Genomic DNA, 17,483 nt, shown 5'->3' with positions numbered 1-17,483 from the left:
ACAACTCCAATTCTAAAAAAAAAAAAGTTGAGACACTGTGTAAAATATACAGAAAACAAGAATCCAATGAATTGGAAATGTTTTATAGCCTTATTTTATTCACAACAGGACACATCAGAAGTTGGACATTTTTCTATTTCACTTGAAAAAATTAACTCAAAGTCAGGAATCGAAGGCAGCAACACATCTTAAAATTGTTGGGACTGGGTTAATAAAAAAAATGGAAAACAAAGTGGTACTAATGAAAAACAACTGGTGTGTCAATTTTCAAGTCACATAACCGTATATAAAAAGAGCATGTTAGAGAGGCAGAGTCTCTCAGAAGCAAAGATGGTCAGAGGCAGGTCCGGACTGGCCATCTGACAATGCTGGGAAATATCAGAAAGACCAGTCCAGCCGTTGTCCGCATTGCCTGCTACTCTGTTAACAGTATCAGCATCCTCATGACACAAACTATTGACAGTGGTGACTTTTGGGGTGACCATCATACTATATAGGGGGTACATCATACTGCATGGGAGGTGGCTGAGGGGGCAGCATCCTATTTAGGGGTCTTTGTGTGGATCATCATACTCTATTGGAACTGTGGGAGATATTCATAGTGTGTAGGGTGGTTGTGGTGGATATTATACTGTGGGAACGTCTATGGGGTGCAATATACTATGTGATGGGCTGTGGTGACCTTCATTTTGCATTGGGTGGTTATGGGAGACATCATACTGTATGGTGTGGTTATGAGGGATATCATACTGTATGGGGGCTGTGTGGGTCATCATACTGTATGGGGGCTGTGTGGGCCATCATACTGTATGGGGGCTGGGTGGGCCATCATACTGTATGGGGGCTGTGTGGGCCATCATACTGTATGGGGGCTGTGTGGGCCATCATACTGTATGGGGGCTGTGTGGGCCATCATACTGTATGGGGGCTGTGTGGGCCATCATACTGTATGGGGGCTGTGTGGGCCATCATACTGTATGGGAGCTGTGTGGGCCATCATACTGTATGGGGGCTGTGCGGGCCATCATACTGTATGGGGGCTGTGCGGGCCATCATACTGTATGGGGGCTGTGTGGGCCATCATACTGTATGGGAGCTGTGTGGGCCATCATACTGTATGTGAGCTGTGTGGGCCATCATAATGTATGGGGACTGTGTGGGCCATCATACTGTATGGGAGCTGTGTGGGCCATCATACTGTATGGAAGCTGTGTGGGCCATCATACCGTATGGGGGCTATGTGGGTCATCATGCCGTATGGGGGCTGTGTGGGTCATCATACCGTATGGGGGCTGTGTGGGTCATCATACCGTATGGGGGCTGTGTGGGTCATCATACCGTATGGGGGCTGTGTGGGTCATCATGCCGTATGGGGGCTGTGTGGGTCATCATGCCGTATGGGGGCTGTGTGGGGCATCATACTGTATGGGGTCTGTGTGAGTCATCATACTATATGGGGTCTGTATGGGTCATCATACTGTATGGGGGCTGTGTGGGTCATCATACTGTATGGTGGCAGTGTGGGTCATCATACTGTATGGGGTCTGTGGGCCATCATACCGTATGGGGGCTGTGTGGGTCATCATACCGTATGGGGGCTGTGTGGGTCATCATACCGTTTGGGGGTTGTGTGGGTCATCATACTGTATGGGGTCTGTGTGGGTCATCATACTGTATGGGGTCTGTGTGGGTCATCAGTGTACAGGGGGCTTTGGTTGACAACCTACTTTATACAGGTGTCTGTGGTGCACCTCATACTGTATAAGCTGTGATGAATACCATACCTTATGGGGGGGGGTGTTGGTGACCATCTTACTGTGTGGGGTGCTCGGTGTAGGGTTTGTGGAGTGGGCAGAGCACAAAACAAATCTGCGTGTGCGGTCGGGAAACTTCATTCCAGTGAATTGGTTCCGGTAAAAATGAGCCGTAATGACGTTTGCTAGGCGCTTTCACAATCATGTTTTGCACTCTGCTCACAGTAGGGCAAAGGTCTTGTGGTAAATCTTGATGTCCTCCAGGCAGGGTAATATTACTAATGGGTTTGACCTTCTGGGGCTCGTGTGCCCACAAATGCCAGGGATGAATGTTAGTCCCAGTCCATCCCTGGTCAGAGGTCACCGACCAGTCAATAACTGCACATTTTTGGAATTATGGTTGCAGGTGATTGTTTTTCAGGCTACTACCAAATACCTAGCTCACACTTTGCTACAACCGTGAGAAGAACAACACTGAAAAGTGCGGAATTTTTTGTCTCAATTCATCATTGAAAATGTTCTCACTTTCTGGCTAATTGGGGAAAAAAATGCAGGTGTGAAAACCGAGATCGGAATATAAAAGAGTATGAAAGAGGAAAACAGCGAGAGACTAATACGGGAGCTAAAAATACCTTGTAAACACCAATGGCCTCCTGCATAATGAAGGATTAATCAGCGGAAGGTGCTCGGATGCATCCAGAGCAACAATGACAGAGACAAATTAACAGTGAAGTGCAATCAATGGAAAAATGGCAGCGGGTAGGTAACGACGGAGAAGAATCTACGGGATGTGGTAATGAGGATGCCATGACAAGTGTGTACACAGCCCAACACGGGAATGCAATCACCTAGTAACCCTTTCCCGCCAAGCCTATGGCATGCAAACATATGGGCTGGCTCTTTGTGTCTAATCTGCCTCCCCAAATTTTGAGGTGCAGAGAGCAGGGGAGCGGTACATAGGGACAGATGGGGAATCTCATACATTTATGGCATTTGGTATTTTTGGAACGCCAACAGAAGTGAATGGAAGGAAATACACACACGCAGTCACCTATCCATTCCCGTAGACAAGCGATGGACCCCTCTCTCTAAATGGATGCACACGAAAATGGATATGTCATAAATATTTTATATTTAAATACCCCTCGTCACGGGGTCCTACTCCGGTATCACACAATCAACAGAGCTAGAGTATACTAAACAATCCCAAGACCTTTATTTAGGCAAAAACACGAAAGATCCATATACGATCCACCACACAAAGGATAAAATAGTCCAGAAACCGAATGCAGTTCAGTAACCGGATAAATGTCCAAGGAGATGAGAGTCCAATAATCCAGCAGACACAGGATAAAAAATGGTCCATATGGTTCCCCTTCTCTCTGATGTGCTGTGTTCACATCATCATTCCACACCAGACTGATCTGTGTGTCACCTCCCTGACATTTACAAGTCCCTCTCCTCATTCACAGGTTAGGGGGATGGGTCACAGGGGTCATTATTTCAACAAGCTAGGTCAATATGTCATTAGCATATTAGCAAACAACATTATTCACTGACCCTGTGGAGCAGGGCCGGACTGGTACTAAAATTCAGTTAAATAAATAGGGCAGCACACTGCAGCGCCAAAACATGCAAACTTGAAAAAACGAAATTTGAACTGCATTACTGCACTAGAAATATGAAAAATGAGAGCTTTTAGCGCACAAAAATGGCCAATTTTATGTGTACCTCGTAGCCACGTTAAGGCATCTCTCTTATACGAGGTCCTACGCTTGACCTACCTCACTGAGAATAAACGTCTCCATCTGAATGGGTACATGTAAAAACCTCTTCTTGGACTCAAATTCTCTCTCTATGTGGAGGGGTATTGGACCTACTATAATTAAAACACCTGAAGCTAGGAGGCGGGGAGTGCACGATCAGAAGGCTAGAGAATACATTTCAAAAACCTGACCTGCACATCCGTGGATGTGCAGGTCAGGTTTTTGAAATGGTACTAAAATTCAGCCCTGGCATTTGAAGTTACACAGGCCCACTTGTCGTATGGTGACTGTATAATATCTTTGTACACTTGTAGGTTACAAGAAGTGAGGGGAGTGTAACACGACTATATCTAATATATAAAGCTGAATGTGTGTGTGTGTGTGTGTGTGTGTGTGTGTGTGTGTGTATGTGTGTATGTCCGGGATTGGCATCTGCACCGTCGCAGCTACAGCCACAAAATTTTGCACAGTCACACGTCTGGACCCCGAGAGCGTCATAGGCTATGTTGTGAGGCGAAATTTTAACCCCGCGCGTTCCAATTCACCAAACAATTTTGCCCCTATCTACATAATGGGGAAAAAGTGAAAGGAAAAGTGTTGGAGGCAAATTGACAGCTGCCAGATGTGAACAAGGGGGACTTAACGAATGAGAGCGATGGCGCCAAAGAGTATATACCGTACGGTTGCTAAGGTGGGGCCCCGACATGGGATACTCACCACACACGGGGATATGAACACACACAAAATGCGCCACACACTACCACGTGCTTGAACACATATGCCACCCTCAGCACACATTTCACCACACATACACCAACCTCGCCACATAAAAGTCGAAACACAAAAGTCGCCACTCAAAACTCGCCACGCGCAAAAGTCGCAACATGCAAAACTAGGCTCACGCAAAACTCGCCACACGTGCAAAACTCACCTCATGGAAAACTCGCCACACGCAAAACTTGCACACGCAGTAAAATTGCCACATGCACAAAAGTTTCAACACATGCAAAAGTTGCCTCACACAAAACTTGCACATACTCAAAAGGCACCACACATAAAACTCGCCACGCGCAAAAACTCGCCATGCGCAAAACTTGCTGCACATAACTTGCTGCACTAACCTGTCACATGCAACTCGACACACAAAAAGTTGCTACACGCATGTTGCCACACAAAACTCATCTCACAAAAGTCGCTACATGCATGTCGCCACACGCAACTCAACACACACAACTTGACAAACGAAACTCGCCCTAAAACACACACAAGTCTGGTATTATCCTTCAAAAATAAAAATCTGTTTAATAAGTAGACAAACTACAAGAGCAACAAATGTACCATATAGGAAATACGGCAGCTGTCAGTCACATGACCTGTCTATTATGTGTATGTGTGAGCTAATATATACTGCCAGGGGGAGGGCTTCCTGTTGGCTGGGGATTTATCAGGCTGCCAATTTAGCTTACAAATACTGAGGTAAAAATACTGAGCAAATAACGTGTGAACGAGGTCTAATACAGGAGATCACACAGGTATATACTATATACAGGGGAGATGACACACAGATATATACTATATACAGGGGAGATGACACACAGGTATATACTATATACAGGAGGAGATGACATACAGGTATATGCTATATATAGAAGGATATGACATACAGGTATATACTATATATAGGAGGAGATGACATACAGGTATATACTATATATAGGAGGAGATGACATACAGGTATATACTATATATTGGAGGAGATGACATACAGGTATATACTATATATAGGAGGAGATGACATACAGGTATATACTATATACAGGGGAGACGACACACAGCAGGTATATACTATATACAGGGGAGATGACATACAAGTATATACTATATACAGGAGATGACATACAGGTGTATACTATATATAAGGGAGATGACGAACATGTATATACTGAGGTGAAAATGAGAGGTGTGAGGTGAAAATGAAAAGGTGTGAGTGCAAAATGAGAGGAGTGAGGGAAAATAGTGGAGTGATCGGAAAATGACAGATGTGAGGTGGAAATGACAAGTGTTAGGGGGGAATGAATGGAGTGAGGGAGAAAATGAGAGGTGTGAGGGAGAAAATGAGAGATGTGAGGGGGAAAATTAAAGATGTGATTGGGAAAATGAGAGGCGTGATGGGAAAATAAGAGAAGTGACGTGCTATAACTAACCACAGATATTTACTATGCCCAGGCAACGCCGGGCTCTTCAGCTAGTAACATATAAAGCTGAATGTGTGTGTGTATGTATGTGTGTGTATGTGTGTTTGTATGTCCGGGATTGGCATCTGAACCGTCGCAGCTACAGCCACAAAATTTTGCACAGTCACACGTCTGGACCCCGAGAGCGTCATAGGCTATGTTTTGAGGCAAAATTTTAACCCCGCGCATTCCAATTCACCAAACAATTTTGCCCCGATCTACATAATGGGGAAAAGTGAAAGGAAAAGTGTTGGAGGCAAATTGACAGCTGCCAGATGTGAACAAGGGGGACTTAAAGAATGAGAGCGATGGCGCCAAAGAGTATATACCGTACAGTTACTAAGGTGGGGCCCCGACATGGGATACTCACCACACACGGGGATATGAACACACACACAAAATGCGCCACACAATACCACGTGCTTGAACACAAATTACCCTCAGCACACATTTCACCACACATACACCAACCTCGCCACATAAAAGTCTAAACACAAAAGTCGCCACGCGCAAAACTCACCACATGCAAAAACTAGGCTCACGCAAAACTCGCCACAAGTGCAAAACTCACCTCATGGAAAACTCGCCACACGCAAAACTTGCACACGCGGAAAAATTGCCACATGCACAAAAGTTGCAACACATGCAAAAGTTGCCTCACACAAAACTTGCACATACTCAAAAGGCACCACACATAAAAGTCGCCATGCGCAAAACTCGCCATGCGCAAAACTTGCTGCACACAACTTGCTACACTAACCTGTCACATGCAACTCGACACACAAAAAGTTGCTACATGCATGTTGCCACACAAAACTCATCTCACAAAAGTCGCTACATGCATGTCGCCACACGCAACTCAACACACACAACTTGACAAACGAAACTCGCCCTAAAACACACACAAGTCTGGTAATATCCTTCAAAAATAAAAATCTGATTAATAAGCAGACAAACTACAAGAGCAACAAATGTACCATATAGGAAATACGGCAGCTGTCAGTCACATGACCTGTCTATTAAGTGTATGTGTGAGCTAATATATACTGCCAGGGGGGAGGGCTTCCTGTTGGCTGGGGATTTATCAGGCTGCCAATTTAGCTTACAAATACTGAGGTAAAAATACTGAGCAAATAACGTGTGAACGAGGTCTAATACAGGAGGAGATGACACACAGGTATATACTATATACAGGGGAGATGACACACAGATATATACTATATACAGGAGAGATGACACACACGTATATACTATATAGAGGAGGAGATGACATACAGGTACATACTATATACAGGAGGAGATGACATACAGGTATATACCATATACAGGAGGAGATGACACACAGGTATATACTATAAACAGGTGCAGGTGACCTACAGGTATATACTATATACAGGAGGAGATAACATACAGGTATATGCTATAAATAGAAGATGACATACAGGTATATACTATATACAGGAGGAGATGACACAGATATATACTATATACAGGGGAGATGACACACAGCAGGTATATACTATATACAGGAGATGACATACAGGTGTATACTATATATAAGGGAGTTGACAAACATGTATATACTGAGGTGAAAATGAGAGGTGTGAGGTGAAAATGAAAAGGTGTGAGTGCAAAATGAGAGGATTGAGAGAAAATAGTGGAGTGATCGGAAAAAGACAGATGTGGGGTCAAAATGACAAGTGTTAGGGGGGAATGAGAGGAGTGAGGGAGAAAATGAGAGGTGTGAGGGAGAAAATGAAAGATGTGAGGGGGGAAAATGAAAGATGTGATTGGGAAAATGAGAGGCGTGATGGGAAAATAAGAGAAGTGAGGTGCTATAACTAACCACAGATATTTACTATGCCCAGGCAATGCCGGGCTCTTCAGCTAGTATAACATATAATTACAGCTGTATCCAGCATTACAGCTCAGTCCCCATAGAATGTAATGCAGCACAGCCCCCATAGAATGTAATAGAGCACAGCCCCCATAGAATGTAATGCAGCCAGCCCCCATAGAATGTAATACAGCTCAGTCCCCATAGAATGTAATGCAGCACAGCCCCTATAGAATGTAATACAGCCAGCCCCCACAGAATGTAATGTAGCCAGCCCCCATAGAATGTAATGTAGCCAGCCCCCATAGAATGTAATGCAGCACAGCCCCCATAGAATGTAATACAGCCAGCCCCCATAGAATGTAATACAACCAGCCCCCATAGAATGTAATGCAGCACAGCCACTATAGAGTGTAATACAGCCAGCCCCCATAGAATGTAATACAGCCAGCCCCCATAGAATGTAATACAGCCAGCCCCCATAGAATGTAATACAGCACAGCCCCCATAGAATGTAATACAGCCAGCCCCCATAGAATGTAATGCAGCCAGCCCCCATAGAATGTAATGCAGCACAGCCCCCATAGAATGTAATACAGCCAGCCCCCATAGAATGTAATACAGCCAGCCCCCATAGAATGTAATACAGCCAGCCCCCATAGAATGTAATGCAGCACAGCCCCCATAGAATGTAATACAGCCAGCCCCATAGAATGTAATACAGCACAGCCCCCATAGAATGTAATGCAGCCAGTCCCCATAAAATGTAACGCAGCCAGCCCCATAGAATGTAACGCAGCCAGCCCCCATAGAATGTAATGCAGCACTGCCCCATAGAATGTAATGCAGCCAGCCCCCATAGAATGTAATGCAGCACAGCCCCCATAGAACGTAATACAGCCAGCCCCCATAGAATGTAATACAGCCAGCCCCCATAGAATGTAATGCAGCACAGCCCCCATAGAATGTAATACAGCCAGCCCCCATAGAATGTAATACAGCCAGCCCCATAGAATGTAATACAGCACAGCCACCATACAATATGATGCAGCCCAGCCCCATAGAATGTAATGCAGCCAGCACCATAGAATGTAATGCAGCACAGCCCCCATAGAATGTAATGCAGCCAGCCCCATAGAATGTAATACAGCACAGCCCCCATAGAATGTAATGCAGCCAGTCCCTTTAGAATGTAATGCAGCCAGCCCCCATAGAATGTAATGCAGCCAGTCCCATAGAATGTAATGCAGCACAGCCCCATAGAATGTAATGCAGCCCAGCCCCATAGAATGTAATGCAGCCAGCCCCCATAGAATGTAATGCAGCACAGCCCCCATATAATGTAATGCAGCCCAGCCCCATAGAATGTAATGCAGCCAGCGCCCATAGAATGTAATGCAGCCCCCGCCCCCAATAGCCCCACAATCCAGTTATCACTCATTGATATATAATAACTAGATTGTGGCCCGATTCTAACGCATCGGGTATTCTAGAATATGCATGTCCCCGTAGTATATGGACAATGATGATTCCAGAATTCTCGGCAGACTGTGCCCGTCGCTGATTGGTCGAGGCAACCTTTATGACATCATCGTCGCCATGGCAACCATTATGACATCTACGTCGATACTGTGCCCGTCGCTGATTGGTCGAGGCCTGGCGGCCTCAACCAATCAGACATGGGATTTCTATGTCCTTTATGACATCATCGTCGCTGTGCCCGTCGCTGATTGATTGGTCGAGGCCGCCAGGCCTCGACCAGAGACGTGGGATTTCCAGGACAGACAGACAGAAAGACAGACAGATGGAAAAACCCTTAGGCAATTATATATATAGATAATAAAAAAAACACTCTACTCACCTTTCCTCTTGCCCCGCGCTGCTCCAGGCTCCGGTCTCAACAGCTGCAGTCTGCCCGCCCGGTCACACAGCAGGTGCGCGATGATATGACATCATCGCGCACCCGCAGTGTCAGCGGCAGGCAGAGCGGGAATGATGGGAGAGGGAGCGACAGCAGACGCTCTCTCCTCCATCATTGCATTCAACTGTACCCCCATAGAATTTAATGCAGCCAGCCCCCATAGAATGTAATACAGCTCAGTCCCCATAGAATGTAATGCAGCACAACCCCTATAGAATGTATTACAGCCAGCCCCCACAGAATGTAATGTAGCCAGCCCCCATAGAATGTAATGTAGCCAGCCCCCATAGAGTGTAATGCAGCACAGCCCCCATAGAATGTAATACAGCCAGCCCCCATAGAATGTAATACAGCCAGCCCCCATAGAATGTAATGCAGCACAGCCACTATAGAGTGTAATACAGCCAGCCCCCATAGAATGTAATACAGCCAGCCCCCATAGAATGTAATACAGCCAGCCCCCATAGAATGTAATACAGCCAGCCCCCATAGAATGTAATACAGCACAGCCCCCATAGAATGTAATACAGCCAGCCCCCATAGAATGTAATGCAGCCAGCCCCCATAGAATGTAATGCAGCACAGCCCCCATATAATGTAATGCAGCCCAGCCCCATAAAATGTAATGCAGCCCAGCCCCATAGAATGTAATGCAGCCCAGCCCCCATAGAATGTAATGCAGCCAGCCCCATAGAATGTAATACAGCACAGCCCCCATAGAATGTAATGCAGCCAGTCCCCATAAAATGTAATGCAGCCAGCCCCCATAGAATGTAACGCAGCCAGCCCCCATAGAATGTAATGCAGCACTGCCCCATAGAATGTAATGCAGCACAGCCCCATAGAATGTAATGCAGCCAGCCCCATAGAATGTAATGCAGCCCAGCCCCATAGAATGTAATGCAGCCAGCCCCCATAGAATGTAATGCAGCACAGCCCCCATATAATGTAATGCAGCCCAGCCCCATAGAATGTAATGCAGCCCAGCCCCATAGAATGTAATCCAGCCCAGCCCCCATAGAATGTAATGCAGCCAGCGCCCATAGAATGTAATGCAGCCCCCGCCCCCAATAGCCCCACAATCCAGTTAACACTCATTGATATATAATAATAATAAAAAAACCACTCTACTCACCTTTCCTCTTGCCCCGCGCTGCTCCAGGCTCCGGTCTCAACAGCTGCAGTCTGCCCGCCTGGTCAAACAGCAGGTGCGCGATGATATGACATCATCGCGCACCCGCAGTGTCAGCGGCAGGCAGAGTGGGGAATGATGGGAAATGATCTCTCCGAATCATTGAGGGAGAGCTAGACTGCAAATGGTTGCTCACACCCATAACATCTCCTCTCTGTGATACCCCCAGGTCATGGTCGGAACTGTTGGGGCCCAGGATTGTGAGGCGTGATTGTCATCAGCTTGCGACTAGGTGGAAGGGCAGATATAATCGGAGGGGTCGGGGTGCGGGAGAAGGCCGTGGTTCATTGTCCAGAAGCCTCCTCCATTGCGGTCGGATAGTAATGGCTTCATCGGCCAGGGCTGCAGCTCTATCCACGGTACACGGCGTGTGCTCTCGGACCAATTTCCATACCTCTGCGGGACACTTGGCAAGAAATTGTTCTATAAGGAACGCCTGTATAACATCTTCCACAGTAAAGGCGTTTTCTGCTTCCAGCCATCTCTGACATGCCTGGGACATCTTATGTGCATCTTATGTGCATACATCCTAAACGATTCCCCCGTAGTGCATGGGAGGTCTCGGAACTTGGCCCTATATGAGTCTGGGGTGATAGCATGGTAATCCAGGATAGTCTGCTTTACAATGTTATAATCCCGATTCCGCTGTAAGTCAATGGTTCGGTAAGCCTCCGTCAGGCTACCGTTCAATAGTCCCACTAACAAACGCATCCAGCCAGAGTGAGGCACCTCCATCACATTCATGCCACGCCTGGGATTAACTTGTGGACTTGTTCTGGACTTCCCTGTGTTTACTTCATACCTGGATTTGACTCTTTCTGCACCGACAGTGTTTTGGATCTGCCACCACGTCACCTGTCACACTCACCTTTTGATCACCTTGCTGAGGACTCTGCCTTAAGAACTCTGCCGATTTGCTGTATATGTTTCAAGGACTTGTTTCATTTCAGGTCACTGCGAGTTATCAGTATATTGTTTTGGGTGTTATTGCTGTTGTACAAATACACTATTGCACTAAAGAAACCCGTCTCTGTTCATTGCCCCACGCTATCAGAATCCTCGAGTTCCTACAATAGTATTACACATAGCTTCCTTCCATGACACAGATACTGCTGCCACTTTTTATAACATCACAATAACAGCTACACTTGATTTGGCCACCCCCCTCACGCATAGAAAAACTCGTACAATCAACAGGCAGCCCTGGCTGACCAGCCTGACCAAAGAACTGAGATGGGCTTCCAGGGTCACTGAGCAGAGATGGAAGAGATCTCTTTCAGCTAAGCACTTCATTGCATACAAGCAGTCCCTCGCCAGCTGCAAGTCCACGCTCACTGCCGCAAAATAAACCTACTTCTCATCTCTCATATCCTCCCTGACTCACAATTCTAAACAGCTCTTCAACACTTTCAATTCTCTACTCCGTCCCCAGCACCTCCTCCCTCTCCTCTCATTTCTGCTGAAGACTTTGCCTCTTTCTTTAAGCAGAAGATCAATAACATCAGAAAAAGCTTTGGCCCGCTGCCCCCAATGCCTCTCCTCCTCCTGCTCTTGACTTCTCAGCCCTGTTCCAAAGCCAGCTTCTCCACCATGACAGACGATCAGCTCTCCATCCTTCTGTCAAGATCACATCTCACCACTTGCACGCTTGACCCGCTCCTGTCCCACCTCATCCCTAACCTAGCAAAAGTCTTCATCCCAACCCTAACACAACTGTTCAACCTCTCACTTACAAACGGTGTCTTCCCCTCATCCTTCAAACATACATCAATCACACCTATCCTCAAAAAACCCTCCCTCTACCCATCCTCTGTGTCCAGATATCGCCCGATACCCCTTCTCCCTTATGCCTCAAAACTACTGGAAGAACGAGTCCATCTTGAACTGTCCTCCCACCTCTCCTCCTGCTCCCTCTTTGACCAGTTACAATCTGGCTTCAGATCACATCACTCAACTGAAACTGCCCTAACTAAAGTGACCAATGACCTACTAACCACCAAAAGCAAAAGACACTACTCTGTCCTCCTCCTCCTGGACCTGTCTTCTGCCTTCGACACTGTGGAACACTCCCTCCTGTTACAGATTCTCTCATCTCTTGGCATCACAGACTTGGCCCTATCCTGGATCTCATCATATATAACAAACCGGACATTCAGTGTCTCCTACTCCCACACCACCTCCTCATCTCGCCCCTAGTCTGTCGGTGTTCCCCAAGGCTCAGTTTTAGGACCCCTACTCTTCTCCATCTACACCTTCGGCCTGGGACAGCTCATAGAATCCCATGGTTTACAGTACCATCTCTACGCTGATGAGACACAGATCTGGACCTGACCTCACTTCCTTACTGACCAAAATCCCACAATGTCTGTCCGCTATTTCATCTTTCATTTCTGCTCGCTTTCTAAAACTGAACATGGACAAAACAGAATTCATCATCTTTCCCCCATCTCACTCTACTCCTCCATCCGACCTATCCATCAATGTCAATGGCTGCTCACTTTCCCCGGTCCCGCACGCTCGGTGCCTCGGGGTGTTCCTTGACTCTACCCTCTTTTTCAAGCCACATATCCAAGCCCTTGCCTCCTTTTGCCGATTCCAACTCAAAACCATTTCCCGGATCCGTGCATTCCTTGACCATGAAACCACAAAAACACTAGTAAATGCCCTTATCATCTCCCGCCTAGACTACTGCAACCTCCTACTCTCTGGCCTCCCCTCTAACACTCTGGCACCACTCGAATCCATCCTAAACTCTGCAGCCCGACAAATCCACCTGTCTCACCGTTATTCCCCACCCTCTCCTCTCTGCCAGGCCTTTCATTGGCTTCCTATTGACCAGAGGCTACAGTTCAAAACACTAACAATGACATACAAAGTCATTTACAACCTGATTCATCCATACATCTGTGACATGGTATCCCGGTACTTACCTACATGCAACCTTTGATCATCTCATGATCTCCTTCTCTACTCCTCTTTCATCTCTTCCTCCCACAACCGCATCCAAGACTTCTCCTGTGCTTCCCCTATACTCTGGAACTCTCTACCCCAACACATCAGGCTCTCGCCTACCACGGAAACCTTCAAAAGGAACCTGAAGACCCACCTCTTCCGACAAGCCTACAACCTGCAGTGATCCTCAGTCTACTGAACCGCCGAATGACCAGCTCTACCCTCTCCTAGTGTATCCTCACCCATCCCTTGTAGACTGTGAGCCCTCGCGGGCAGGATCCTCTCTCCTCCTGTACTTGTGTGTTCCTTGTTTTACTCATGTACTTGTCTATATTTGCCCTGTTCACATGTAAAGCGCCATGAAATAAATGGCGCTATAAAAATGTATAATAATAATAAAATAATAATAATAATAATAATTATGCTACTGCACAATGGCAGAACACACAGAACTGCTATGGGGCCAATGATGAGAAGGATTTAACTATTAAACTTCTCCCTCTGTTTCCTGTCGTGCAATCCTAGCATTTTTCTGCAGCCAGATTGATACAGCTGTCATTAAATCCCAAACTAGCGGTATAAATCCATCTGCAGTGAGCTCCCTCTAGTGGTGGCTGCATGCGGAATTATTTTAGTTTCTTTTTGCACTATTATGTTTATTTAGAAAAAAGGAAACAAATAACACGATTAGTGATGAGCGAACGTGCTCGGATAAGGTGTTATCTGAGAATGCTCGAGTGCTAATTGAGTGACTTCGGCGTGCTCGAATAATATGTTCGAGTCCCCACGACTGCATGTCTTGCGGTTGTTCGGCAACCATAACACATGCAGGGATTTCCTGTTTGTTATTCAATGTAAAGTTTGGGAGCCATTTTTTTTTTTACTCTAGGCCCATTATAGTTAACTTTTAAAGCAGCAGGTAACTTTTCAATCATGGTGATCATCCCTTACAATGACAGCAGTGATGTAGCGAGGAGGGTCACAGGAGCATTTGCCCCCACCTACCGAAGCCTGTAAGTGCCCTTATTTCCCTATGATTGGTGGAAGAAGTGGCGTAGAGAGTCCCCGCTCTGCACAGCCTACACAGAGCGCAGAAGTCAAGATTAGTTGGTCATTTGCTGCTATGCTCCGCATAGACAGTGAACTAGCTTTCAAAAAGGGCTTATTCATACGTCCGTTCAAATCGGTCCGAGTATAGACGGGCCGGCCGCAGGTCTCCAGGCCCGAGTGTGACAGATTCATGTAATACTGTGAGTATATCTCGCTCCAGTCGGGTCTGACCTCAAACTACAGTATGTTATTTCGCTCACTACCTATGCAGAGCGCAGCAAGCAAGATGACAAACAGAGCAGGTAATGCATGAAGAGAACACTGGATCAATACTAGATCTTAGGTTAAAATGTTATGGCGGATCAGACTCTGCATCAAGAAATCTTTGTGCTTAAAATCGGACAATTAAATGTAAAAAAAAAAAGGCAGATATTCCTATTCACATCAGCTTCCATCAGTTATTAACACGGGTCACGACATCTCCAGTGGCAGAGGCAGGATTACTCAATGCTGAGCCAAGGCAGACAATTAGAAAATAAACCCTCTCTAAAATATATAAAGCTTATAACTACCTAATTCAGCCTAGGGATTAAAATCTCCATTGTGCCAGTCACAATCGCGGCTTAACAGATTTGATAAAGCTCTGCCATATTAAATCCTGCTCCTCGTGGGAGTGGAGCGCAGTCACTGCCAGCGACACCATTGTCTATCCATACAATTCCATGGACACAGGTTGAGAAAAGTGTGTTTGTCATACTCAGAGGTATTGTAGGGGCTTATACCTGATTACTTGTTCATGTATAGGATGCAAAATACAAGAATGATGATTTTTATAATATTCCTGCTTATATGGGACAGTCATTTTTTTTTTTTCATTTCCAAGTAAAAATTATTTTTGAATAAAAAAGGGGAAATAATGACATATTCCTGGGACATGGCGTAAATCAGCAACGCATCAAGTGCAAACATATCGTAGCGTAGACAGATATATACGATTTGATCTGTGTACTTTACATCCGTGATGATGATTGGCTTACCTAGGGCTTGGTAAATCCAAACTGCCTGGTAGCAGGCTGTGCCATGTTCCTCCATACAGACTTTTAAAGAAAAGAAGGCGCACCGCCGGCAACTCCCGACCCTCGTGTAAAGGTGGAGAAGATGTTGAACACCTTCGCTGAAGACACTTGTCATTATATCTAATGTGACCTGTTTATTATTGTGTGTTTGATCTACATATAGGATGCAGTTTTCTATCAGTCAGGGGCGGACAGGGTTAACTGTAAGGCCAGCCCATGGTTTGGGGAGGAGTAAGACTAGAAGCTACTAGTGATGGGCAGTCCGGCTCTTTTTGGTGATCTGGCTTTACTGGCTCTGCTCACCAAAAAGAGTCAACTTTTTTGGATCCTAAATGGATCCCTATTAAACACAGTGGGGAAATAAGCATTTGATTCCTTGCAGATTTTGTAAATTATATAAATCTATTTGCATTTTGCAGTGAGAAAAAAAGTATTTGATCCCCTACCAACCATTGAGAGTTCTAGCTCCTATAGCCCAGTTAGACATACCTAATCAACTCGTTACCTACATTAAAGACAGCTGTTTTACATAGTCACCTTTATAAAAGACTCCTGTCCACAGACTCAATCAGTCAGACTCTAACCTCTACAACATGGGCAAGACCAAAGAGCTTGATAAGGATGTCAGGGACACAAAGCTGAAATAGGCTACAAAACCATAAGTAAGGTGCTGGGTGAGAAGGAGACAACTGTTTGTGCAATAGTAAGAAAATGGAAGAAATATAAAATGACTGTCAATCGACATTGACTTGGGTCACCATGCAAAATCTCACCTCGTGGGGTATCCTTGATCATGAAGAACGTGAGAGATCAGCCTAAAACTCCACAAGGGGAACTTGTTAATGATCTCAAGGCAGCTGGGACCACAGTCACCAAGAAAACCATTGGTAACACATTACGTCGTAAAATCCTGCAGTGCCGCAAGGTCCCCCTGCTCAAAAAGGCACATGTGCAGGTCAGTCTGAAATTTGATAATGAACACCTGGATGATTCTGTGAGTGATTGGGAGAAGGTGCTGTGGTCAGATGAGACAAAAATTGAGGTCTTTGGCATTAACTCTACTCACCATGTTTGGCGTAAGATAAATGCTGTCTATGACCCAAAGAACACCATCCCCACTGTCAAGCATGTAGGTGGAAACATTATGTTTTGGGGGTGTTTCTCTGCTAAGGGCACAGGACTACTTCACCGCATCAATGGGAGAATGGATGGAGCCATGTACCATAAAATCCTGAGTGAAAACCTCCTTCCCTCCGCCAGAACATTAGAAATGGGTCACGGCTGGGTCTTCCAGCAAGACAATGACCCAAAACATACAGTCAAGGAAACAAATGAGTGGCTCAAAAAGAAGCACATTAAGGTCATGGAGTGTCCTAGCCAGTCTCCAGACCTTAATCCCATAGGAAACTTATGGAGGGAGTTGAAGCTCCGAGCTGCCAAGCGACAGCCTCAAAATCTTAATGATTTAGAGATGATCTGCAAAGAGGAGTGGAGCAAAATTCCTCCCGACATGTGCGCAAACCTCATCATCAACTGCAAAAAAAGTCTGACTGATGTGCTTGCCAACAAGGGTTTTGCCACCAAGTATTAAGTCTTGTTTGCCAGAGGGATCAAATACTTATTTCTCACTGCAAAATGCAAACAAATGTATATCATTTATACAATGTGACTTTCTGGATTTTATTTTTGATATTCTATCTC

General features: G+C 45.7%; 1 protein-coding gene across 2 annotated transcripts in view; it reads right to left on the bottom strand.

The window, feature by feature from the left end:
* EVC2 (EvC ciliary complex subunit 2) overlaps positions 1–17,483 on the bottom strand; it is a 205,874-nt gene that overhangs the window by 147,984 nt on the left and 40,407 nt on the right. The window lies entirely within an intron of this gene.

The sequence above is a fragment of the Ranitomeya imitator genome, chromosome 1, assembly GCF_032444005.1.
Source record: "Ranitomeya imitator isolate aRanImi1 chromosome 1, aRanImi1.pri, whole genome shotgun sequence".
NCBI lineage: Eukaryota > Metazoa > Chordata > Amphibia > Anura > Dendrobatidae > Ranitomeya > Ranitomeya imitator.
This window is presented reverse-complemented; position numbering and strand designations above follow the sequence as displayed.